At 33.6% G+C, this 27652-nt stretch overlaps 1 long non-coding RNA gene across 1 annotated transcript; it reads right to left on the bottom strand.

The window, feature by feature from the left end:
* Positions 1 to 6574: 6574 nt before the first annotated feature.
* Positions 6575 to 16449, bottom strand: LOC119535091. Its single transcript, XR_005217163.1, has 2 exons — positions 16340 to 16449; positions 6575 to 6637 (listed from the first exon to the last, which is right to left on the bottom strand). It is a non-coding gene; the product is annotated as an uncharacterized LOC119535091 (long non-coding RNA).
* Positions 16450 to 27652: the final 11203 nt, after the last annotated feature.

The following is a 27652-nucleotide window of genomic DNA, read 5'->3' as shown; positions in this document are numbered from 1 at the left end:
GACTAATAAACTAATTCAGCAAAACGAATGTTGGGGATGGGGTGGTAGGGGGTAGTTAAAATGTTCTAAGCACCTCCAGTGATTGAGAGGAAAGAAGAAAGAAGAGACCATAAGTGAAGTTACTCTAAAGGGACTTTGGGGTAGGTGGGGGAAGCAGAAAGAGGAAAAGCAGCTTGGCAGCAGACAAGAATGAGTACCTTGTTTTTATAAATAGAAAAATACCTGATTATGAGCACTAGGGACAAGAACTATTAATAGAATATAAAAGTTCATTAGATCAAGATGAAAAGGATGGAAAGAAGATCTTTAGCAAATTAGAAAAGTATTTTTTAAATAAAAAACGAAATAAAAAATAAAATTAAATGTAGTCATTCTGAATGTGAATGGACTGATATTTTTTTCATTAACACATAGAGTATTTCAGCTTGACTTTGAAAAGTCTTAGTTGCTTACATGTGCTTATTTTTTTTAATAAAGCCAGGCAAAGAGATTCCAGAAAAATAGTAAACAATGATAAGATTGAGTCACAAAATTAATATTGAATAAGATATGTATTAATGTTAAAAGAGGAATATTATAAATGATAAAGGGAAAAATTTATGAAAAAGTCCTAACAGCCATACTTAAGCCTGAACACACGAAGCCATGTAGCAGCTAAATAAATGAGGCAAATCTATTAGAGAGGAGAACTTTATGTAATAAACATAACTCTTTTAGATGTAGTTGCCAAAATAACTAAGGGCACTAAGGAACTTAATCATCAAAGTCAATTAAATAGAAATATATAGAAAAATGAATTTCCATCTTCCAAATATAGACATTATGTCTGCAGATATTTACAAAAATAGACATGTATCTGAATATATATTAAACCTTAATGGGAAAAGAAACCTGTTGACTTCGCAAGCTGCATCCTCTAATCATATTTAAAATACTGGATCTAACTGACTAAAAACATCTAAAAACATCATCCATACGGAATTTATAAAAGCACTCCTAAGTGATTCTCAGATTTAAGAGGAAAATTTATCAAAATAGGGCAAACAAAATTAGTGGTGTTGAGGAGGTTTCTATTTCTGTATTTTTTAAGTTGACCACGAGTATTTAGAAATAGCTATAAATTAAAAATATAGTATGCTCTTAATGGTTTTTGTGATGATATGTGGAAAAATTTTCTTTTGAGATCAATGTAACTCCATGAGTATAAACCATCAGCTTTAGATGAGAGAATATAAAGGGAAGAAAAATGGATGGAATGGAAATCCCCATCCATGTCAGGATGTGATGGAATAGGATAGAATAAGGGCAACTATGCCCTTTTAGGAAATATTGTTTTCTTTTGTTATTTTCCTCCTCTTTAATCAATTCATCTAAAAGGGAGCTGATCTCAGCTGCGCCCAGTGGGCTGCTGAGATCAAGAGGAAAATTTACCTCTGTTTCAAGCCTACTCAGAATTCTACTTTATACTTACTCTGCATTTAGCTGGTGTATACATTTTGCTAGTTGGCTTCCTTGGGATGATGTGTACTTCACCCTGACATAGCTCCCTTTTTTTGAGTGACTGATAGATAAGATTTTGTGAAATCATTCATGCTAAAATCAAAAAAAGTTAAAAATTTGACCTTTCCTTAATATCATTATTATGTTTATTTTCCATTGAGAATTTTTGGAAAATTTAAACCTCATGGATAACTAAAGACAAGCCATGTTAAACGAAAATGTATAGTTCATTTCACTACTGCTAAAAGTAGTAACAATTTAATTCACTCTGCTCTAATTGATTTGGCTTGCTTTAAAAATTGTCTGCTGAGCAGGTATTCCAGATCATTTTTCAACAGTGACATTTCATAGCTATTACAGTACTTTGGCTTTATATAAAATGCTAAATCTGGAAAAATTGCTCCTTATTTGAACAGGTAACTTAATCTTTATTGTCATCATTGTTTAGCAAACTGATTAGATAATTTTTACTTTCCACAGACAAGGCAAAAAAAAAAAAAAAAAAAAAAAATAAAAGCCAAGGATATTTCTTGCTATTGGTTTGTATTTGCTTTCTAGAAAAATTATAAATATTTATCTTTGTTTACTATTTCCTTTTGTGTATTGAGTTTTATTGTTTTTAAATGTATGAGATTCATATTTTAAAATCTCATCGCAGTACTATTTAATCTCTATTTCACATTGACTTTATTTTAGATGGAGTCGTAGAAAATTTAAAAATAAGTTTTACATGCGCAAAATGTCTTCTCTATGAAAGAACAAAAGTAATAGTTAAAATTGATGCCAGCCGTGGAATATGACTCCCGGGGAGGAATCTAGACCTGGCATCGTGGGATGGAGAACATCTTCTTGACCAAAAGGGGGATGTGAAAGGAAATGAAATAAGCTTCAGTGGCAGAGAGATTCCAAAAGGAGCCGAGAGGTCACTCTGGTGGGCACTCTTATGCACAATATAGACAACCCTTTTTAGGTTATAATGAATTGGGGTAGCTGGTGGTGGATACCTGAAACTATCAAACTACAACCCAGAACCCATGAATCTTGAAGACAATTGTATAAAAATGTGGCTTATGAGGGGGGACAGTGGGATTGGGGGGGCCATAGGTATCACACTCCTGTTTGTCTAGTTTGTGGATGGATGAGTGGAAAGGTGGGTGAAGGAAACAAACAAACAGACAAGGGTGCCCAGTGTTCTTTTTTACTTTAGTTGCTCTTTTTCACTTTAATTATTATTCTGGTTATTTTTGTGTGTGTGGTAATGAGGGTGTTGGGGATTGATTTTGGTAATAAATGTACAACTATGTAATGGTACTGTGAACAATCAAATGTACGATTTGTTTTGTATGACTGTGTGGTATGTGAATATATCTCAATAAAATGAATTAAAAAAAAAAAAGAAAAGAAAAGAAAGATAGGCTTGTTCCAGAAGATGGGAAAAAAAAAAAAAAAAAAAAAAAAACCCAAAAAAAAATTGATGCCAGAACCATAAATATAATAATGGTGAGGTGTCCCTGGACCTGGAAGATTTAAATATCTTTTGTTTTCTTACTTAATGATTCCAGCTTAATAACACAGTAGCAGTATAACACCAAATGAGAATAATGAATATTTTTGAAGTGTAATATTATTTAATGTGTTTATAAAAACTCCTACCACCCATTACAGTATTAAATAAATAGTACTATTTACTTAAACATAACCTTATGAAAATGCATGGAGAAAAGAACATTGAACTGTTGATAAGGAATCTGAAAGAAACCAGGCATACGGAAATCTACTACAGGCCCTCCCAAGTTTAAGGCTTAGCTAAGGCATAAAATGATTATTCTGATTCAAGGACAGCTTTCAAATTTAGCTGCATGTTTCTTTGCACTTAATTTACATTTAAAAATTTCAACTCCAAACACTGAAGAATATGTATGTCTACAATATGTACTTCTCTTAATAACAGGATAAAGTTGGGTTATTCTGGATTTCTTTTTCTGCTAAGAATTTCTATTTAATTTGGAACTTGCAAGTTATACACCAGCAATTTTTATTTAGAGTTAACATAAGCTCTTAAGGCTATAATTGGAGAGAAAAAGTTTATTTATTTTGTTTGGGTATAATTTTGTTAAGATCTGTTAGCAAGTCTGGAAGTTCATTAAAAACAGAACTAAAATTGATGTAGATATATACTGTGGTGTTATTTAGATGAATTCTATAGCCTCACCAAACACATATGGATAAAACTTAAAGATGCTGTAAAACATCCTTACAACAATCAGATTGAAATCCTTGAGAGATTCCTGGAAGGCTTTTTCATTATTTATCTTGTGAGCTTGTCATAATACAATAACTAATTAAAGACCATAAATAAATATATAGAATAAAAATACAGTTGCATAATCTTGTACCCTCTTTTATGTAAGGAAAATAATGCAATACTGAAACATGTAGTTCTTTAATGTATAGCATATGGTTTTTTAGCAAACCTTTGATGGCAATTACTAGGAAGTAAATACCATACCTTTCAGGGTGCAAGGCATCCCAGTGCTTAAGTTAAACTGGAATTGGACATGCTAACATTTTCCCATAAAGTTTGACCTATTTCCTCACAATGTTGCCTTTCTTAACAGCTGCTGTCACTAACAAGCAGTACCTTGTCTCCCATCTCCTCTTCTGGCTTTGTGTGGCTGTCACTATTAAAACAAATATGTGTTCAGTGCTGTGCCATTCTAGCTTCTCCCCAGAGCTTTAGTAGTCAGAAAGCATTTGGAATGTAGAAGAACTCAACTACAGCCAGCTGTTCCAATAATGCAATATGAAAAGAGGTCATAGATTTGACGTTTCTGAAGAATATACAATACACAGATTATGTAAAACCACCACTAGGGTTTGTACTTCCTCCTACCTCCATAATTGATTCTTCTCATTTTTATTCTCTATGTAGCATATATGACTTAAAAATGTGGCATGAAAAAAATCTGTGAACCTGAGGGAAAGAAAATAGAAGCTATGCAAACAGAAGCATGGAGAGAAAAGGAAAGGGGGAAAAAAATCTGAGCCTCCATGAAAAGCAGGATGTTATAAAGTGCTTTAATGTGTGTATAATTGTAGTCCAAAATATAGTGGAGGTGGGGGAAGAAATAATATTTGAGGCAGCATTAGCTTAGAGGTTTCCAAATTTGATGAAAAATATGAACCCACCTATCCAAGGACCACAGTAAACACAAGCAGAATAAACACACAGGAAAACTGAACCAAGGCACATTATATTCAAATTGTTGATAGCCAATCATAAAGGGGAAATCGCAGAAGCATCCTGAAGAAAAAAATACCACTGATTTCCCATCAGAAACAATGCAAAGCCCCTCACCTAAAGGGTGGGGTAGGGGTGTCATCATGTCATCTTTAAAGGGACAAAAGAGAAAAATAGCTTTCAACTTAGAATTCTATATTTAGAGAACTATCCTTCAAAAATTAATGCAAAATTGACATTTTAAGATAAGCAATAGTGAGAGAATTTTTTAGTTGATCTACACTACAAGAAATGTAAAAATAATTGTTCAGGTTGAAGGAAAATGACACCAAATACAGAAAGGAATGGTGAGCACTGGATGGAAAATGTGCATATAATCATAAATGGTCTTATAATTTTAAAAATTGTCTTTAAAAGATAATTGTTCAAAGCAAAAATAATAGGACTTAGGTTAATATATGGAGAAATAATCATAGAAATAATATGTAGAAATAATATACATAGAAATAATATATGTAGAAATAATTTATATAACAATAACTTACAAAGGACAGGAAAGGAGAAAATGGGAGTCACTCTCATACATGAAGATGTATAGCTTGATTTAAAGGTACACTGCAGTAAGAGACATATATATCACAGAACATCTAATATTTATTTAAAAAGAGATAGAGGTAAAAAAAAAAGGAAAGATAAAATGGAAAAATTTTTAAAGTTTGAAAGTGGTAGTACATTATGGAGGAGGGAAAATATGAGACTGGAGAGGAGCATGGAATCAGATCATGAAGACTCTTAGCGTACATACTAAGGGGTGGGACTATAATCTTTATGTAACGGGAAGTCATTGAAAGACTCCTAAGCAAAGAGATTTGCATTTTAGAAAGTGCACTTTGGCAGCAATGCTGCTGACCTAGTAAAAGTAGATGAAGCCAGGGACGGGATAAGGGGTGGGGCTGACTACAAAGGAGTATGGGCGAACTTTCTGGTTGATAGAAATTTACTGTATTTTCTGAGGTGATCGTGTGGCTATCTTTGGTTGTCAAAACTCATTGAACTGCAGACCTTTTAAAAGGAGTCAATTTTACTGTTTATAAATTGTATCTCAATAAACCTGGTGAGAGAGAGAGGTGGGGAGAGGGGAGGTGTGGAGAGATGAGAGCCTGGAAGCAGGGAAGCACTTGCAGTAATGTAGGAAGGTGATGGCGAAGGCCTAAATTTAAGACATGGCCTAAATGAGAGAGGAGGGTTCAGATGGGGGAGAGAGTTGCATGGAGGAGAAGCAAATCTAGAGAAGATAATACATTTAATTTGTTGAATTTGAGATGCTTTTAGGACCAGCAGTTGGAAGTTTGTATTTGGTGGCAAAATACAGAGGTGCAGAGGTCTGGAGTGAGGGATGTCTTAGCTAATGATTTGGAACCAGAGTCATCGGTGTCTCTCACGCTGTCACTGTCTGATTATACTGATCATACTTGATTTCAAATTCACCCAGATGATTGCAGTCTGCTCCACCCTCTATTTGCTCTGTCCTCCAGTTCACCCTTAGTGCTGTCATCAGGTGTGCCTTCCATTTATTCAGAATAGGCGATGTCACAAACCATTTCACAGTTACATATGATATTTAAAATTGCATTCTCATTGCTTTATCATGTCTGTAAGGCCCTGGCATCACCACCTCAGCCTGTCTTTACAACTTGATTTCCACTAATCCTGTTTTTGTGGTTCACATTCTGTAGCCAAATACAATCACTCCATGTTTCTCAAACTTTAATGGGCACTTAGCAATACCCATGCCTTTTCCCACATTTCCTTCTCTGGAAATGCCAATTTTTATGCTTCCTGCAGGTGCAATTCATCCAACCTCCAGCATCACTTCTTTGGCAAATGCATGCACACCTGTGAGAAAAGAATATATTTCTAATCATAACAAATTAATAGAATCACCATACCCATCCTTTGAAAACCTATCAGCTTTCATTTTTGCAGCACTTTTCAGTTTATTCTGGGCTATATAAAAAGTGTTTATTCTCCTTATTCCACATAAAATTCTCATTCTAAAAATGAGTAAAATGAAACTCAGACCCTAGATTTTCTCATGATCACAAAGCTAGTGACTGGAGCTTGGACTTCATATTATTCTGGCTCCATATCCTGATCTTTTCTTCCACGCCTTTGCCCCCATGATGTCGCCCCCTCTCTTATAACACCTGCATTCAACCTTGCACTTGAGTTATTTGCATTATCTCATCCTATTAGTAACTGTGGTGCCTCATTTATCTCTATTCTTCGTCATGCTAAACATGATGCTCAAAATATTTTTTGTTCAGTATATTCTTGTTGAAAGAAAGAGAAAAATATCTTGTAAATGAAAAGTTAAATATTTTGAGATCCACTTTTAAATTTTCTCATAAAAATGATACCACCACCACAGAGAAAATCTGTTTCGATGCTTTAATTAATAAGAGAAGAAAACAAATTATTATCTTCTTTAACAAAATACTTCAATTGACTTTCTCTAGTGTTTAACTACTATTATTGTGTCCTTTTGATAGAAATAATAATAATAGCCACAGGTAAGTGAGACTAGTTACTTTCATATCTCTGAAAAACTTCAATTGATTTAATTGGAATTTATGCATATGTCAATGTACACTTGTTGCTAGAATTTAAATCATGATATAGTGAAGAAAAATAAGATTTCATTGAATCCAAAAGAGTGCATCAACTTCAGACTGAATCAATGAATCTATTCCTGTCTAACTATCTACACAGACTGTGGTGTTGTGGATTGAATTAGTTCTTCCCAGAAGGCATGTTCAAGTCTTAACCCTATGGCACCTGTAAATGTGACTTTAGTAGGAAAGAGGGTCTTTGCACATGTAGTTAGTTAAGATGAGGTCATCCTGGATTAGGCTGTCACTACTCCAATATGACCAGTGTCCTTATAACAGAGAAGGAAATTTGTACACAAAGACACAGATGCAGGGGGAAGACAGCAATGTGAAGATAGGAGCATAAATTCGAATTATGCTAACACAAGCCAAGGAACACCTGGGGCTACCAAAAGATGGAAGGGACAAGGAAGGATCCCACCCTAGAGGCTGCCAACACCTTGATTTGGACTTCTAGCCTCCAGAGAAGGCTGTGAGAGATTAAATGTACGTTGCTTGAAGTCACCCGATTTGTGGTGCTTTGTTACAGCAGCCATAGGGAACTAATACACTGGATAACTATAGTTTCTCTCTGCTACTTCTATTTTTTCTCCCTTTTTAAATATTATTGTCTGAAGGATAAGGTTTTACCTTAATATCTCCGCCTGTGCAGAGGACTTTGTTATACTTTGGAGACATAAATTAACATATGAGTCAAATTTCAGGGACATTCCTTTAGTATATGAAAGTTAATGTTATCCATATATAATACATGTAACTGTTGGAACACAGATGACCCAGCCGTATCGTGTGGTTCTTGTCCCATTGCTAAAGAATCTCATTAACCTGGACATGCACCATCACTGACAGCTGAGGATATGAAGCTTGAGTGGCCCTATCGATAGAACAAAAATATTTCGGTGACCTAGTGTACCACTAGAGTCACTGATGAGATTGTGGTTTCTCTACCTGGAAGGTGGGAAAGCATTATGCTGATACTTCACTCATCTATGCCCTAGACTCCCAATTTAAAAGCTACTTTAGTTAGGCAATCCTCTTCAGTTAATATGCACCAGACATGTTCTCTACTACCTCCAGCCTGTCTCCACCCCACTCCACCCCATCCTTTATGCTGACACCTCCCTTCCCCTCACTTGTCCGGGAAAATCTTGAGTATTTTCCAATCTCAGATTTATGCTGCCCAGAATTAGTCACTTCTCCTGAATTCCTTGGTCCAACTCTGTGAGCAGAGGAAGCTTCCCCTCTTTCTCATACCCAAGGACTGCTACATTTCCTGTCCCATATATGCCACTTTTTTTCCCGAAGGGAAAAACCCACCCCTAAAATTATCACTAATGCTGTTTAAAAGCTTAAGGAAATTACTTAGTAACTCTGAGCTTTGGGTTTTCTTATGGGAAAAAGTCTTCTATAAAAATTTCAAATTACTTCATAGGCATTAGGACCAAATAATGAAAATGATAGAAACTATCTAAGCAAAATATTAATGTTTGAGTTATTTTAAAATGCTGCCCAACTCTACGATAACAAAATTAGGGCTGGGAAAAAAAAGAAAAAGATGTGTTAAGTTCCTAGAAAACTTTTGTATTTCAATGCAAATAGCACTTTATATCAATCCTAGGCAAGGTTGGGCCAGCACACCACTTGCAGTTCAATGTGAAAGGGGAATACGATAAATAAAAGAGAAATTAGGATAGATCTATTGGGATGTGGTGAGCAAAGAGGATGTCAGTGCATTAAACTGTTGAAAAGGCCAAGTTCATCTCTGTATATAATTCTTTCCCTGTCTTCCTGCTGCGCTCAATAGTGAGTGAGATGTTTCCAAACCAGTTCGGCTTCTCTGTAGGAATGATAATGATGGTGATGTTGGCAGTGATTTATCACTCTAAAAATATAGACATTAAAAAGCTAACTTCAAATTATGACGTATTTACAACATACCCTAAAATGATTTGCAGTTCCTTGGCAGTTGCCTGATTATTCCAAATTTCAAAGTACTTTAGGATCATAATCTGTGCAACATTCTTAAAATTAATTTTGCTTTTCCTCACATAAATCAGGGCATTCCGTCTAGGAGTTTCATTTCTATGGTGACAAGAAACTAAAAATGTCATGACTGAAGATTAAAATGGTCATGAGAACATGATGTGATTTCAGAAAATGTTCTCCAACATTACCTTTGGATATCAAAGATGTTTAATGTAACAGAAAAGATCATTTCTGCTTTGTGATATTTAAAGATGGCTGTATCACTTTTAAACTGGGGGTGAGCTGAAATGTCTTGTTTCAGTGAAAGTAACAGAAAAGCAGATAGTATATATATCTGTACATATCTTTACTCAAGATTTCATTAAACGTGTATCTAAATTTCCAGATCAAAAAGAAATCCACATATAGTGCCCAGATACTGGTTTCTAATATCATTCTCCAACCAAAAAATCCAGGGCTCCATGGAGAAATGGCTGCTTTCAGGAGTGGGATAGGAAATACGCAAGATTAGCCTGGAGCATCTTGTGCTAGGAAGTAAGAAAGTGATTTAAAAAAAAATAAATTGGGAATATGCCAAAGAGACTCGGGAGACATGTAAAAGAGTTCCTAATGATCAAATCTAGAACAATTTGAACCATAAAATAAAGTAGTGTTGGATTATAACCTAAGGTATAAAATAAATACCCATGAGTCCACAATGATATAAATAAATGATTGAATAAATAAATAAATGGAGATGAACAGAAAAATCTCTCATGCAGAAGAATTCCATAATTCTATAATTTATGTAGATTCTCTGTTTTAAATGTGAGCTGGAGCATAATTTCCCTCTCCTTAGGTGTGGGCTATGCATAGTGACTTTCTTTCAGAATACAGTATGGGAAAGAGGGAAAAGAGTAGCATTATAGTGCAGAAACCTGACCAACACTACTTTGGCCAGTCCACCTGTATCAAAATCAACAGTAATAAGTCATGTTGACAGCATGTGCCCTTAAGATTTGATAAGAATGGCACTTTTCCTGTGTCTCTTCCTTCCCAAAATTCATAATCTCAGTCTAATTGTAAGGAAAACATCAGACAAGTCCCAACTGAGGGACATTCTGCAAAATGTCTGTTCAGTGCAACTCAAACCTGACTAAGTCATCAAAAACAAAGAAAGTCTGAAAACGGTCACAGCTAAATGGAACCAAAGGAGACGTGACAGCTAATGCAGTGTTAAATGTTAGAACTTGTTTGGCCATTTCCAGGAGAGAGTAGGAAAGAGCCTCTAATTTATAAGCTTCTTTTATTTAGAGCTAATTATCGTATAGTTCAGAATTCATTGAAAAATAATCCATGCTTTATCCTCCATATTATAGAAAGTTAATGTCAAAACGTGGATATGTTTAAACCTCAACCCAATGTGCTTTGGTGCTGAGGGAGATGAAGGAAGATATAGTAACCATGGGGTAGGAATGTTCTCCAGATGCTTAGTTTCATTTCCACTTTGCATTCAAATTCACTGTATGGTCCAAACAAGTGGAAAGGCTAACTGCATAGGTCAGGGTGCTATTATTACTTTACCTAAAGGTAATCTTCAGTGATTAGTGCCTCGTGGATTTTACTATGTAATGAAAGCAGCTGTTAAACACTGAAGTCACTAAACAGTACATGCAATTTCAAGAAGAAACTTGCATACCTCATGTGCTTCCTACTTCCAAAGTGTACATACATGCAAACATACATCTGTATAGTATACATATGTATGCCATAAATAAAGTGAATTTTCATATGATTCTATTGATTTATCTCTACTTTCTTTAGCTATTTAGAATTATGATTTGGAAGACTGTACTACTATTTTAAAAAGTTGGAAAAGTTGCCACTCCTTCATGTATCTTTTTAAAGACTGAGCCAACCATTTGTCAATTATTTTTCCATTTAAAGAAATCATTATGCTAAAACTTAAATCAATTCCTCTAGAAGCCCCAATGCCAATGAAAACATCAAAGTACCTAAATGAGGCAAGAGGCCTGGATTTTCAGCGTTGTGGAGCAAGAAAATAGCCTTTCCACCTTTAAGCATAACATATGCTGTAACTTGAAGGAAAAAAGGTTTCCGGGGTATCCCAGTACAGTGTCTAATAATTAGACACAGATGTAGGTTTGACCCCTGCACTCTCACTCTCTCCAGATACTTGAAAGGAGAGTGGATTTGAAGACATTAGAAGTTTAACCTGTGTTTGTTTCTTTGGAGGATGAGCCTCATGTTTCTATATAGAGGTGTCTGTATCAGTCATTTCTGACTAAGTTGCTCTGTTACGTATTCCGCATTTGTGGGGGGGCTACAAGTGTTATTTCTTTTGTGTATATGTGACAATGACTGAGGTGATACTAAAAAATGATCCCTGGATTTGCAAAGAAATTGATGTGAATAAGCATGAACAATTTAAATAATTATCAGTATATTCTAATCACTGATTTGTTATCAACCCTCAATGCTTTTGTTGTATTTACATAATAAATCCAAAGGAAGAATTAACAGAGCGTTTAAAATGCGTAGGGTCCACAGCCTATATAGATCCTTCCTGGTGCAGAAGGCCATTTTTTATCAAAAATTATATGGATTGGTTCTATCTTCTGCCCAGATTTCTGAATTCCCACTTGGGTTGTGCCTGTGAACCAGTGGCCAAGTATATGGGCATGTGCAAACACTTTTAAGGTTTGGATCAAAGGAAGCAGATGCTTTTTATGCAAAGTCCCGATTTTTACATTATGGATCACTAGGATTGACACTAACAGGAGTCATGTGTCTCATTCTTTGCATCAGGGTGAGTGAAAAATAGGTCCAACAATAGTAAATTATCTTAACTTCTCTCAGGAATAGCATTGGCTTCATAGTGAGAGAGTGGTTGCCTGAGTCAAAAACATAAAAATGCCAGCCATAAATAAAGGTGAAAAACCCTCATCCCACTGGGATAAAATAACATTACATTCCAGAGACACCAATGAGGTACAGACAATTTCTCTGGAGATTCATTTGGTCCAAAAGTAGAGAGAAAATAACGTTAAATAATTTATTATCACATTGCCCCAAATCACAAGTTTGAAGATAAAGGAGAAAATCTACTTTTCAAATTAATTTTGCATTGACAAGAAAGGGATTAGTATTTTAACAGGAAAAGTTATCTTTGGTAATAAAAACAAAACAAAATAAAACAAACTTGTCTTTGGTAAATATTTGTATGCCTGAAGTAAATTCTATTTTAGATGAGATATTTTGATCCTATACATATGTATACATGATCACATAATTTTAGAGATAAAATAAGAAATCAAAACGCTTTTTGAGAGATTGTTCTTCAACTCAGAACAAATGACTTTCACTATAACATTTCATTAATGCAGATACTATTATTTTTTCAGTATTATTTAGAGAATTCAATTCCTTGATTATTGATCAGAATTTCTCCACATGTATATTAAAAGCAGAGAATAGCTCTTTTCTCAACAATGATACAGTAAAAGTTTAAAACTTTACTTTGTAATTAGTGATATATTTGAATTAAGCATTATTAACACAAGGTTTGCTCCTAATTCTGTTTGGCCATGGAAATGAAGAATAACTGAAAATGAAATACGTAAGGCAGGCCTGCTGTTTGGCTGTTTATATCACGGGCTAATTACTGTTTTAGACTTCAAGGAAACTGGGGACTGCCACTGGCTGTGAAAAACTACTTTGGCATTGCTGATGTTTTCCTATCTGTCAAATACATTTAATCACACTCACCTTGTTCTACTGTATGTTGTTTGACTTAACAAATTAATGGCTCTAAAGTGCTTTGAAAATATAAATCTCTATTTAAATAATAAAACATTATTACCGCCTTGGGATAAGTCGTGGGAGAGGGATTTAAAGGGTAATGACTTGTCCTCTATGATAGTAAGCGTTTCAAAGAGTGGAGTTTTTTAACTGCCTGTTTCTTACTTTTGTATAAAATCTTCTTGAGACAGCCTAAAAAAAGCTATATTGGATAATTTAAGACTATATAAGCAATTCTAATTGAACAATGATGTTAAAAGACTGCCTACTTTAGCCTAGAATAGTATTAAAATTGAAGCAACAGGACCTCTTCCCATTCCCTTATACAATTTATATGCACTTATTTATGCACATATTATTTTGTGTGTATGTTCATTCGCAAACTAAGACATGCTTGATGAGGTGGGCAATAAAAATAGCTAAAAGATAGGATTTCTGGCTTTAAGGCACTGTCAGCCTTGTCAGGAGCTAATGTGTGCAAATTTCCTTGCTATATGTTTAGATGTGATAAACAATCTAAGTGATACAAATTTTTTTCTTAGAATTGCAGATAAATGTGAGATAATTTCTGACATTTATGTGGCAAAGAAGGATGGGGATGCAGGAGAGCCACAGGATTTCAGGCATTTTTATTAATAACCTAGTGCTAGATTTGAGTTTGGGGAGTCCGTTAAACTTTAGAAATATAAAGAGACCTTGGAAGGCATTCCAAGGAAGGCCTTGGAAGGCAAAGACAGGTAATCAGAGAAACATATTTAGGGAAGTAAAGAGTTTAGCAGTTTGGGATGTGTCAAATCGGATAGTAAGAGATAAAGCTCTAAAGATAGGTTGGCGCCAGGTTGCATAGGTTCTTGAATGACAGGCTAAAATGCATGGACTTTATTTAGGCGGACATTGTAAAATGCTTCCTAAAGTCAAATAAACATTTTTTTAAGTCTTGTTTTAAATAGCCAGGAAAAAAAAAAAGACGTTTTATTCAAGATGAGATTTTTATAATTCATTTAAAAATGTCCTTCCTGACTCTGGTGAAAAAAAATAAACAATCTGTCAATTGGATGCTAGATTTCTGACAACAAAAAGATGATTCTTAAACTAAGACTATATTAGAATAAAAAGGCAGGCAAACTGTTCTCAAAGATTAATGGAAACATTTCTAACAGAGTAGTGACTTTTTACTTATTACTGTATTTATAAGATAACAGATTTGTGCCTGAGTCAACTATGGATCTGTACCACAAATGTCTCTAAGAAACTTAAATTTTAGAGCAATTCTTTAGTTCATTTCTGAATCCATAAAATGTTCATATTTATTCTCATTCTAGAATTAATCAAATTTTAAAAGCAGGTATCTCACTTCCATGCTCCCATAATTTATTCTTAAACTGGTCATATTAGCAATAACTTCCTCTTTCAGAAATTCTCTTGAAATCAATATTGAAATCAGTTGAGACACCTTAGAAATGAATTGGTCCAGCTCTCTTGTCTGTAGATGATTAAAAAAAAAAAAAAACAAAAAAACCAAAGCCCAAATATAAAATGACTTGCACAAGTCCACACAGAAAAAACAAACAAACTAGCTGTCAAACCCATATCTTTTTTTTTTTTTTTTCCTTGAATCAATGATTGTTCAATCATAGCATACTGATTTCAGGAACATACTAGGCAATATTTTGAAGTACAGAATTTCTGTTAGCTTTCAACCAAATATAATATTTTCCTTTAATTCTTGATTGATTTGAAAACTAACTTTATTAGTCAGCTAAGTTGATTACAAATATTTATAAATATTAGTAATTTGTACTGTTGTCAAATAAGTGATCTCTATTTTGCATTTCTAAAGCAACAATCACTCATGCAATTTCCAAGAAGGATTCTAAAGGAATATTTTTCTTTATTAATTTAACGTTACACTTATGAATTATTCATTTTCGCTATGATATAAAAAAATGACATTTAATGGTAATGCACATATGGTTTTTGAATATATATAAATAATTTTTATGCCATATTTGCTGGCCTTTGCTTCACCAGTAGATTTTAATATTCCATTTGAAATATAGATTCCACCAAGTGCCAGCTAATGGGAATAGTCTTTCATTGTTAATAAAAAAAGATTTCTGTCTAGCATAGGATTTCTGAAATCTAGAATGCTTTATGAAGTAAGTGTAGAATTGCCTATAAAAGTTTTTGATGATGATGATACATGGTTCTGTAATGTATAGTTATGTTACACAAATATCATCCAATAATTTTCCCCACTGATTTTATTTAGTTGTGATTTATTCCTTTTTAAATATTTTTTTATTCAAATTTTGTGCTTATGTTCCTAGGATGGCATTTTATAGTCTTAAATGTGTAATTCTACATGCTACACAGAAGTTCTTCAGTTTTTTGGAGCATTTTAATTATTTCACAAAATTCTGTTCTCCAATTGAATTGAGAGTAAAGAAATACAGTTCACTTTCTTAAACTATCTGATAGCAAGTGACCATGAGCTATCATAATAATTGTCTATATAAATGCCAATATTAAGATTTGGTGGAGGAGAGGGAGATTATATACACAGCAAATTTTGTGGGGATATTACATAAAATTTTTTCTTCCTTTTCTCCTTTTTCTCTATTTTGTTGTTGTAAAGTGCTATCTCTTTTGTTTTGGATTTCTGAAGTGAATATCATATTAAAAAATAACTTTGTAAAATAGTAAGTCTTCAGCCATGAGCAATTACATAATTTGCAGGTCCCCTTATTTAAAAATTACAAAGAATTTCAACACAGAATAGCAAAGCAATGAAACAAGTATGGGGCCTTTGCAAGCCTGAGGCCCTATATGACTGCACAGGCCACACACACGAGGCAAGCGTTTTATACAGCCTGAAAAGGAAAACATCTGATTTAGGGAGAAGCATACATTTCCTGCTTCATCTTTTTCTTCTGAATTCCTGAATATATATAATTTCTTCATAAGGCGTATCTCAGCACAGAAACATAACTCTAGGTTGCCTCATTTCTTAACTTAATGGGCAGGAGCTAATGAGCAAAATAATATCTTTAGTTAGCATTTGTATTAGTTTCCTGTTCCTGCAGTTACAATTGCCTCAAACTTTGTGGCTCAAAACAATAGAAATTCATTATCTTACCATTCTGGAGGTCAGAAATATGAGATGGGTTTCACTGGGCTAAAATCTCGGTCAGCATGTCTGCGTTCCCTCCAGAGGCTCTAGGGCAAATCTGTTTCCTTGCCTCTTTCAGTCCAGTTTCTAGAGGCTGCCCACATTCCTTGGCTCATGATGCCAGGAACGATCCCAAAATTTAGTTTAAAATAAGAAAGACATCTAATTATTTTCCTTAAGCAGGAGTGTCATTTTACCACCAAACACCATCTGTAACATGTCTGAAATAACTTGCTTTTTATCTACCTAAAAAGGACTGATATATATTTATAAAGCACATGTGTTCTTTCTGTGTAGTACGAACAACCTCTATTTTTACAGATATACCAAGATATATATACATTTATATACTTGTCTCCTTACATTCTTAAATATTACCAGATTTTCTTTACCTATGTCATGTATTCATAATTGCTTTGTTTTTATAGATTCAAATTTCCTAATCCTTTGGTAAATAGCAAAACTCAGTGCTCTTCACAAATGAAGGGCTAATGAACATTTAGAAAATTTGGGCTCGGCTGTGTGTTTAGCATTTATTGCATACATACCCTAGTAATAGGAATTATAGAGAATATAGGGTATACATTTAAAGTTTCTGGTGAAAACTAAGCAGATACTCAAGCAGCAGACATATATTCAATAAAACAAGATATGCATCAACTCATGAGCAGGGTGGTCTGTGGGCTCAGTGTTCATCTGAAAAGGTTCCTTGGAAAACCTGGGTTTTGAGGAAAGGATTAATGGAGTGAGAGGATTTGGCTGGGTGTATGAAGAAAGATGATCTTCACAGTAAGTAAATGATGTAGGCAAGAGCTTCAGGGCTGCAAACAGGAATGATGGAGGGAAGCAAATATTCATGCACAGTGGGAATGAAAAGGACCAGCTATTTTTTCAATAAAACATAGATTTCTTATTAATATTAGAGGACCTATAACTCTATGATTAGGCAATTGGCTTTAATCTTCAAGGGATTGTAAATCTCTAATATATGTTTAGCTATTTATCATTCACTGTATGAATCAGGTAGGGAAATTTGTGAAAGGAATTATATTATGGAGCCCAATATGCAATTTCAGTGAAAAGATACAAACCAAGCTTGGAACTAAAAAAAAAAAAAAGAGAGAGAGAGAGCAGTCTAGGATGTTAGGATTTTATGGTATTGTCAGCAAAGCATAACCAGAGCTTGGGTTTGACAGTGGAGGTAAGAGAAAGTGAGGCAGATCCAATTAATATTATACACACATAAAAACAGTCACATGAACTAAATGTGATGTGTAGTGGTACATTGAAAGTCATATTCAACAGCTAAACATATGCAGAGATAGTAATAATGCTAGTTCATTTTTATTGAATGTATGTAATATGCCAGGCACTGTCGTTGATGCTTTCCATTCATTTAATCCTCACTTTAACAATTTGATATCAGAGTATAATCCTCTTCTGGATATGAGGAGGCTTTTACAGCACTTAAGTGATTTGCCCAAGTGACCAGTAAATAGAAACCAGGATTCAATTCCTGGTTCTTAAACTCCAAAACCTACACTATCTCCAGTTCACCAAACAAAAGACAGCATAATTTTTCCTAAAATACAGTCCTTTTGTATGCCCACATCTCATTTTATGTTAGAATCATTAAATCCTGGCACCAAGAAGATCATAATTCTCATTTAATTCCATTCAATGTAGGAATTGCCACTGCAACCACCTATGATAATGGTCACATAACTTCTGTTGGATGGAGATTTTATCATCTCTGACTTACATATTTGCATGGCTCTGGGGGCTAGGAAATAGTTGCTTATTTGAATTGAAGCCTGCTCCCCTGTAACCTTCATTCTTTAACCCTGATTCTGCCATCCAGAATTACACAAAATAAATCATATCCCTCTTCCATATGATAGCCCTTCAAAGTGTTTGAAGATATCCATCACGAGTCCCTAAGTCTTTCCAAGTGAAACATCCTCAGTTCTCTAAATTATTTCCCATTTAACAAAGTGTCCATACCCTTCACCATCTTGGTGTATTCTTTGTACTGCTCAGCATGAAACAGGTATATTAGTTATTCTGTCTCAGACAAAGACAAATTATTCCATCACTTTCCTTTACATTTCATCTTAGTCCAGAAGATGATCCAGGAAACACTGGGCTCAACTTACTAGCTTTCTCTATATTAGAATTTCAGTTAATACCATATAGTTTCCACAATTAAGATGGATACCTGAGTTCTGATAAAATGAGTCCATAGTTCCAGCTGCAATATGAAAACCTGTGGGGCTGGATCTCTGGAAATCTGAGAATCGTGCAGCCACTTAATCATCATTTACACTTTCCATCTTTCATGCTCAGTTGTGAAGCCCCAGCCATTGACCTGCTGATGGCTCTTGGAGTAAAACAGAGGAGACATAAACCAGGGCAAGTCAAATATGCTTAACAAGAGCCTCCTCTCCAGCTGTCAATAAGCCACGCAACACTGAAGATGCACAGTAGGAGGCTCTCCTGTCTCTGACTTTTGACTAGTTAAGAGTGTTTGGTTAAACATTTTGAAAAGTGATAGGTGAGTGGGGTCTTTAGTTGAAGTTATGGGTCAAATTCCAGGCTTTCAGTAGCTCATAGGAGACAGAGAAAAATAAATCACTGGGCGTTTGAGTATATATAGACATAAAATACCTCATGATATGATTGAAGGCTAAGCTCTATTTTACAAGTCAACGTAACTAAGAATTATTGTTAAAGGAAAGTTAAAACTTCTACAATTCATTGACAGTAAAATAATGGCAAAGGAAAATAATGGAAGGGTGGGTAGCAAAGATAAAGAAGGATGTGAATCTGACTGAGTATACAGGAAAAAACAGTTACTGCTTACCTTATCTCAATGCCCTGGAGGATCATGACTTATCTTCACTCTGTCACCCTAACCTCTTATTCACGGTATATATGGAGTCATTCAAAAGAAAAAAAAAAAAAGAAAGAAAGAAACATTGAAGAGACACTCCCCAAGAAGAAATACATTTGTTTGAACTTCACTTTTAGAGATTTGCTTATAAGGGAGAGCTGGTTCTTATAGGCAGATATTCCTTGCAAAACATTTACTTTTTATCATATAGATATGTCTTCTAGATCCTACTTGTGTCTATTAAATTAAAAGAAACATATAAGGATATAAATACATATACATATATACATGTTTATGGAATGAGATGCTATTAAGTTAATATATTAATGATATATTTTAGGAATTATTGAATCAAAAGAAAGATATTATAAAGTACAGATACATCTTTTCTCAGAAAGCTCAAAATAGGATTCAACTTTGTTACATGAATCACTTTTAATTAAGTAGATCCATTGATAAAAAAGTTCTGTATCTTAATACAATTTGCAGATTTAGATATATAGTCACAAACATCAACTAATTTGGTCCTCTTACTAACATTCAATCTTTAGAAAACTTATGGTAATCATTTTCCCTAATTTAGAGTTTAAGATAATGAATTTTATGGTGGCTCAAGTAGTTAGTAAGTGGCAGAGAACATATCCAAATTCAGGTTTTTTTCTGACTCCCTTACCTGATCTTTTCCACCTTATAATGTCTACTTATTTGAAAAGAGATACTTTTACATATTCAATCATATAGAGAATGTGGTCTTCAATTTGCAGTCAGTAAGTTTTGATCAATAAAGTTGTAATGTCTTAAGAATTAACTCATATCATTTCAACTGTCTAAGAATCAATGTTTTAGCATGCTTTCTCTGGCATTTTATCCAAACATATTTTGTGTAGGTGACTGTTAGAGACCAAGACAGTAAGAGAACAAGGGCTGTCATCCGGAAGAGTTATTTCACTTGAAACATAAGCACTTGCTTTTGGTATTTTAACAAAAAATATATTTTTTTTCTTTCTGTTTATCCACAGACTGGTAAAGAGAATAGTCCTGGATTTTTTTTTTTTTTTCCTCTTCTTATGACTCAAATGAAACCATTCAGAAACTATAACACAGTCCATATGCTTGGCTTTTTGAAGTGTGCTTGGTTCATCAGGGATTCTTGATTTGTACTTCTCAATCTGATTTCGATAAGGTGCAGTTTCCCTTCAGCGAACTGACCAGTTGCTAACATGTGATGGCTTAATTTCATAATAAATTATGGGGGCAATAAAGCTTTCTAGACCACTTTGCCTCTTAAGTAACTATCTTTTATGTTGCCTTATAAAACTGAACTTATGTTTTATTTGTAAGTCATTGTGGGCATAATAAACTGATTTTGGGACACTTAGTTTTGGGGTTGAACACACCCTTTCTTGGTGCATGATTTTATGATGGTTCTGGAGCTACTTATTAGCCAAAGCGCATGAAAGTTCCTCAAGGATACTAATATCTAGTCCAAATAGCATCACACATAAAGGTGCATGGATATATAGACTCCATTTAACTCTGAACTCCAATCGTTTTTCTTCTGTTTTTATTTCTATTTATTTGATATCTAGAGAAATCCTGCCATTTGCATCCAATATTGAAATAAGTTCACTTTGCTTCAGTTTTGTGTGAAGTTATGTAGGATACACACTTAGGTCCTCTATAGGATTGATGTTAGGGTGGGTAAACTCATGAGGGCAAATAGAAAAGTGGACTATTTGACCATATCACAGTGGACACTCTGGGTGGCAGAGATGTCTAGAATTTTAATTCTTGTCCTTCTTGGATAAGTTATTTATAATACTTTTAAATACCTTTCTTGTGATATAAACACCATAGCATGTGATTATCTTAGTCATGCAAGTGGGTTTTATTTTACTGAGTTTGGAATTTACTTTGACTCAAAGTACATGATTTAGTAATCCCTGTTTTAGAAATTTACAGAGATGACTCAGAAAATTTAGCTTCTCCTTTTATTTATATGGGTAGATTGTTTTAAAAGAAAACCAGATACTAGGCTTGAATACCTTTCTAAGTTCATCCAAACTGGTGTACCTTTTCACCTAATTTTGAATCAGTTCATCTGAAAAAAATTTTTGGAAATTACTGAAGAAGCAGCTAAGGTACATTTGAGGCCCATGAACTCATGACAGAAATAACATATTTCTTATGAATAATTACCACTCTAACTTCCACATTCAATGTGTTAAAACAAAAAGAAAAAGAAAACAGGTAAGCAGAGTTCAAAATTCATATCCACCATTGTTTATTAGCTCCTCTAAGTCTACTTCTTTATCTGGGAAATGGAAATTCAGTCAAAACAAAAGAAAATATTTTCTGAGTGTGTAAATAAGGCTTTCTACCTTACAACTTTTTTCTTATTCTCAAGACTTGAGTAATGCAATGTTGGAGAAAAGACCCAGACAGAAAATGATCCGGTCTCCATTATTCTCTTACCACATATTTCTTAATAATATTATATAGAAAATCACATGAAACTCACTCTCTCACTTATGTTAATCATAATTATTGTGATTTTCATCCTAATGCCGCTTTTCAAAAACAGATAAAAATCAACTAACTCATCACAGGAACAGAATATTAGCTTTCTTAGAAATCATTTCATTAAGATAGTGCTCATAGTAATATTGCTTAAACAATACTACCCACAATTTAATTTTTCTCCCAACCTATTGTTTGAGGAAAAAAAAAAAAGACAAGTGTAAGGCAGAAAATTAGTTAGGCAATACTTTAGCACAGTGACATCCTATAGAGCTTTCTGCAATGATGGAGTTTTTTTTAATATGCATCGTCTAAAATGGTAGTCAATAGCTACATGTGGCAATTAAGCACTTAAAATGCATCTAACATGAATGTGGGACTAATTTTATGTTTTATTTATTTCAAATTAATTCAAATTTAAATAGCTATATATGGCCACCATGTTGGACATCAGAGTCCTATAAGCTGTGCACTAGTTAAAGGGATATTATTGTAACTTAGAATACTGTACTCCAGATCTCTAGATGTGTCCAGTGAAGCAATGTTCAGAAATTGTTTAAAAAATAAAAGCAAATTATAAAATGCAAATTATATGCTTTCACATCAGTGCTAAATCTCTTTCTTAAGTTCTCAAGTCAGCCTTAAATTGGGTGGATAAGAGAAGAAATGATGAATTATTTTGCTATATCAAAATCATTAAAAAATGAAATTTGTTCTGGTATGATTGTATTGTATTTTATAGCTCATTTAACTAACTGCTTATTACCCCATGAAATGGAAATGCATCTTGGTGCTCAATTCCATATGGATAACTAAAGGTCACTGAAGACTACTTAGAAAGCCAAACGAAACAAATTATTGCCAAACAGATAATGCTTACACCTAAAATTCAATCATGTATGAAGTACCAGCTGAAAGCATTTTTGACAAATTCAGCAAAGAAATATTTAAAAGAAAATTAATCCTTTTAGAGGGTAAATTTTAGCCATAGGAGAGTTATTTGGTTATTACTACTTTTTAAATATATAGGCTAGAAGAATATGCTAAAATTGGAATTTTCTTGTGTTTATTCCCCACCTGACCATGTTCTCCTTAAAGGTAGATGTGTCATATTAATTTTTAGTCAGTAAGTGCTTAGAACTTATCTGGGGCTTTAAATTATGTATTTAGATAAAATATAAATAAATGAATTAATGCTCCTGCTTAATATTTTTTAGGTTTCACCTCATGACATAGTAATAACACATATTCATTAATTTTCTAAACTTTATTTTTTCTACTTGTCTATGAGACTTTTAAATGCTAACCCTTCTGCAGTTCTAATTTGTATAAAACCTGCTTAATTGAAGAATTTGCATGTTGAGTCTTTTCTATAGGTCTTTGTTCATGCTATATATGCTTCTTGGAGCCCCTTTAAATTTTTGCAGGATCATCCCCATACTTCTTCATCTTTCTGGCATCATGAGATGTAGGGCAAAATGGCAAGTTAGGTTATGAACTAAGGCTATGCACCAGAATACTTATTCATATTGCAAAAGTATAAGAATATATTGGAAGGTCTAATAAAATGGAGGTCTAAAATACAAGGTTGGAACTCGCATAAGAGTAACTCATGAGAAATGAAGAGCCAGAATGTCATGTATGAGAAAAACGCATGAAGAAATATAAGAAAATTATCTTGGTTGCTAACTGAGAGGATTTAATCATGATAATGTCAACTACACAATCAGTGTCTTCTTTACCTGTATGTAGGATTCTATTGATTTGTGTGAATTTGTTTTTGCAAATCAGATCCTAAGGTTTCATTCCCCAATGGATGTGCCAGTTTTCAATTTGTTGCCTCTCAACTCTAAATCCATCCTTCATTGATCACTCTGAGAAAATAGACATTGGTTTTTTAAATATTTTTCCTTTGCCAACCATTGTGATAGTCTTCATGGTAGTAACTAAACTCCTTCTAAAAATTAAAACATGGAGAAGGAAATGTACAAGTTAGCCCAATCCTGAGAACACTGAACTGTGCTTTGGTCATTATTAGTGTCTATGTCAATAAAAAAGTAAGAGATTATTTCAAACTGGGGAAAAACATTTCATGCTCTTAATTCGCCCCATGGAAGTTAATACCTTTATTTCTTAATTTATATATACTAGAGGATAGGGCTAAAGAACATCTTAGTAAATCCTTCTAGATTTATGACTTCTTAGGAAGCAGCAGTTCAATTCAATCTTCAGAAGGAACTCAATGAGTCTGCATTCAGGAACAAAAGAAAAAAAACAAAATATGCAAGTACTGGAAATTCCAAGAAAAGAAAATCTCTTATGCCAAATCTAAAATATTTAATGTTCCCTGAAATTAATTCATAGCTAGCAAAATCTGACTCCCTAGTTCTCAAAAATAAACCAAAAGGCTTAAACAGCCTACCTGACATTGTATGCATCTTTAAAGCAACATTTTGATGAATTAAGTGCAAATGAATTTGAAACATATGGATTTACTCTCCTTTATATGTTTATAGCTACAAATAGAATGGAAAAACAAATACTTGGAAAAATGTACTAAAGGCTTGCCATGCAACAATGAAAGGAAAATTACTATTCATCATCAATGAGCATGGCTAGTTTCTTCATCCAGAATTGGTTTGAATGAGGTAAAATATCTTGTGGAAATTAGTAAGACCCATAAAGGAAATTGTTAGTTCCCTCTGCCTAGAGAGCTAAAATTTCAAATGGCTACCAATATTTCATCATAAGTAAGCATAACGTTTATTGGGAAAGAAAATATATTACTTTCTCTTGATTCTTTGAAACATTTACTTTATTAGTCATTGAATTTCATCTATGATCATGTCATTACAATAACGTTTGGAATACAGAAAATTATATCAACATAATTGAGGGTAAATGATATTTCTTTAAGAGAAGATAAATAATTATAATTTGGAAGAAAAACACAAGTCTGTCTGCTGTTTAACCAATTTGTGCAATTGGTATGAAGAATCAATAATTTGCATTTTATTGATCTATGGTCTGTTTATATTATGGTAAATAATTATCAATTTTTATTTTATCAAATACACCTTTGTTTTCCTTTGTGATTTCTTCCATTGCTATTGGTTTAGAAAGTCCTTTGTTATTCAGAGTTCTGACAAATATTCTTTCCTTGTGTTTTAAATGGTTAAAAAATTTAATATATTAATCTGTCTAAAACTTTCTTATTTACATGAAATGAGACAGAATCTAAGTTCACATTTTTCTCCAAATGTGTAGCCAATGCCATTTACTGAGTATTCAAAATTTTCCAAGCATGATGATGATGTTCTTAGTTTCATAAAATGGCTGGCATAAGATCACACTGCTGGTAAATTAGAAAGTTGGATTTGTACCCTAACATGCAGAAACTTTTGCAGTATGATCATGCTCTTCCCAGTAGCTGAAATACTCTCCATGACCTATTTCAGATGTCCATGTTATACCCTTATTCCAAAGTTCTGATCCAATGCAGCAGCTCTTACCTTAAATCATACCTCAATCAACTTTCTATTGTGAATCTCTGTTAAATGTTGTCTTTGCTGTGACACTTACTATCTGCCTTGTATTGCTTTTATTTTTTCTTGATGAGTACTTGGTTACCCCTGAACAACATGGACTATTTATGTTTTTATCCCCTGAAGCACCTGGTACAATGATTTGCACACAGAAGGCACTCAATACTTATTTGAAAAAAAAGTAGCAAGAGAGGAAAGTACAGGCTTTTGATTTAGAAGAACTGGATTCAAATTCCAAATTTGTAATTCATTATCTGTGTGATCATGTGCCAACTTCTTAACCTTTTTCTGAGTTTCCTCACTTGTAAAATATGGAGGAAGGTAATATATATTTCATAGTTTGGGGATGGTTGTATTTAAATGTGTGAAGGATCAAGCACAGTATTGAATTTCTGAGTGGTAGCTGCTTAAAAATAGAAACTGTGTTTTTCCATTTTTCCCAAATTACTTGAATATATTCCATCAGTGTTGCCAAAATGCAGCTTTGGATATTGTCTGCTTTATAAGCCCTGTAAATTGGTGTATTGTGAACAGTGTTTTTTTGCTAAGCATTTTAAGTTTGAGAAAGAGACATTCAAATTCAACACAGACCTGCTCTGAGAGTGAGTGTCCCTTCTTCTCCCTTGGTCTTTATAGGATGCAAGTACCAGACATCTTTAGGAAACTTATTGGAGAAGGAATAATAATACCATTACCAGTCAATAAGCACTTGTTTTTGGCAAGGCACGGTGCTTTACATATATCGTTTGCTGGTAAATAATTTTCTAATTCCTTATTTCATTAAATAACTCTAATATTCCTTCACACTTTGAAGAGAGAACTCATACGAATTCATAAAACATTGCTAGATTTGAAATTTTCTTAAAAATTTGAAGTGTTTCTTCATTAGTTTTTGTCTAAATCTTTTGATGATCAAACCATAGAGTTCAGTGTTTCCTCCTTCATCTGGCACTAGTGCTGATGTGCCTGATCTTCACACTTCTGCAACATAATGCAGGCAGCATGAATCTTGGAGTCTATGTCCAAATTATATTTTCTGAAATGCAGAATTTAGGAAACAACAATGAGCAAATTATTGAGATAAAAAGTTGTGGAGTCACAAACATCAAAGACACAATTGCTTTTAATTTCAGAATTTGTGCAGAGTCATGTTTTAAGAAAGATAAAGAGTTTTCAAACTATGTAATCTTAGTAATGAATCATATGTTGCCTTTTTATGAAATCAAAAATATATGGTGCTCTATGCCTCTACATTGTGATCACAGTGTGTCTCAAAAAGCAGTAACTCCATAGATTTTTTCCAAAGAAAAATAGTTTCTTTTAATAGGATGATATATGAATACAGTTGATGTGTTCCTGAAAAAGTGCTAAATTAATATCTCAGAGTGAAATGGTTGGTACCATCCATTTGTCCATCTTTCAGATATGACTGAAAGAGAGTGACTTCCAGTAATCTCGAAGGTCTTTGAAAACTCCGAGTTTTTCAGCTCATCCTGATTCAGTGCTATTGCACTTTTCAAGAGACTTTCTTCCAAATAAATGGGTGAAATGATTCTATCTAGAGGCTCACCCATTTAACCTTTCCTTGAATCCCCTTCTTGGTAAATAATAGAGATAAGACAAGGAATATATTTTAAAACTAAAAAGTATTATGTTGGACCAGTTAGAAACTTCCCAATGACTAAAGAAAATGAAGTAGTAAAATCTTCCATATCTTTCCTTTTCCATCCATTTTAAGAATGTAGAACATGTGTTGGTAGTTGTTTTCTAGTTATTATGCAGGACAGGTTTAGTGAAGAAAAGAACATTATCGGTGAAACTTCATCAATTTTCCTTTCATGAATTGACTTTTGAAAGCCACTGGAATTTTAGCATATTCCCTAGCACACTGTAATAATATATGACACAGTGCTAGTAAATATGGTAATTAAGACATTATGAACATGGCAACCTCAGGAAGAGGTGAGCTAAATAATATTAATACCAGAATTCCTGAATTAGAGTGCTTCTAATTTTTTATCTAAACATAAACCATTGGCAAAACTATTAATAACTACACAAAATAGTCGTGCTATTGAAGAAACTCATATTGTTAATTATAAAAATAATTATTCATTCATCCAATGTTTTCATAGCTGACCATATTTAATAGTCACATATAATCTGATCTCTGGCGTAGGCATAATATTCATATTGTTGCTAGAAAACTGAAGTTCTGGAGTGAGAGAAGAACATGCTACTTTCATGGTCGGGTCTCTTCTATGAGTAAATAATAAATAAATTACTTATTTTAAGTCATTTACTCAGTAAAGCTTTTTTTTT

This window comes from Choloepus didactylus, chromosome 5 (assembly GCF_015220235.1).
Source record: "Choloepus didactylus isolate mChoDid1 chromosome 5, mChoDid1.pri, whole genome shotgun sequence".
Taxonomy (NCBI): domain Eukaryota; kingdom Metazoa; phylum Chordata; class Mammalia; order Pilosa; family Megalonychidae; genus Choloepus; species Choloepus didactylus.
The sequence above is the reverse complement of the archived record's forward strand: the minus strand, read 5'-3'. Positions and strand labels throughout refer to the sequence as shown.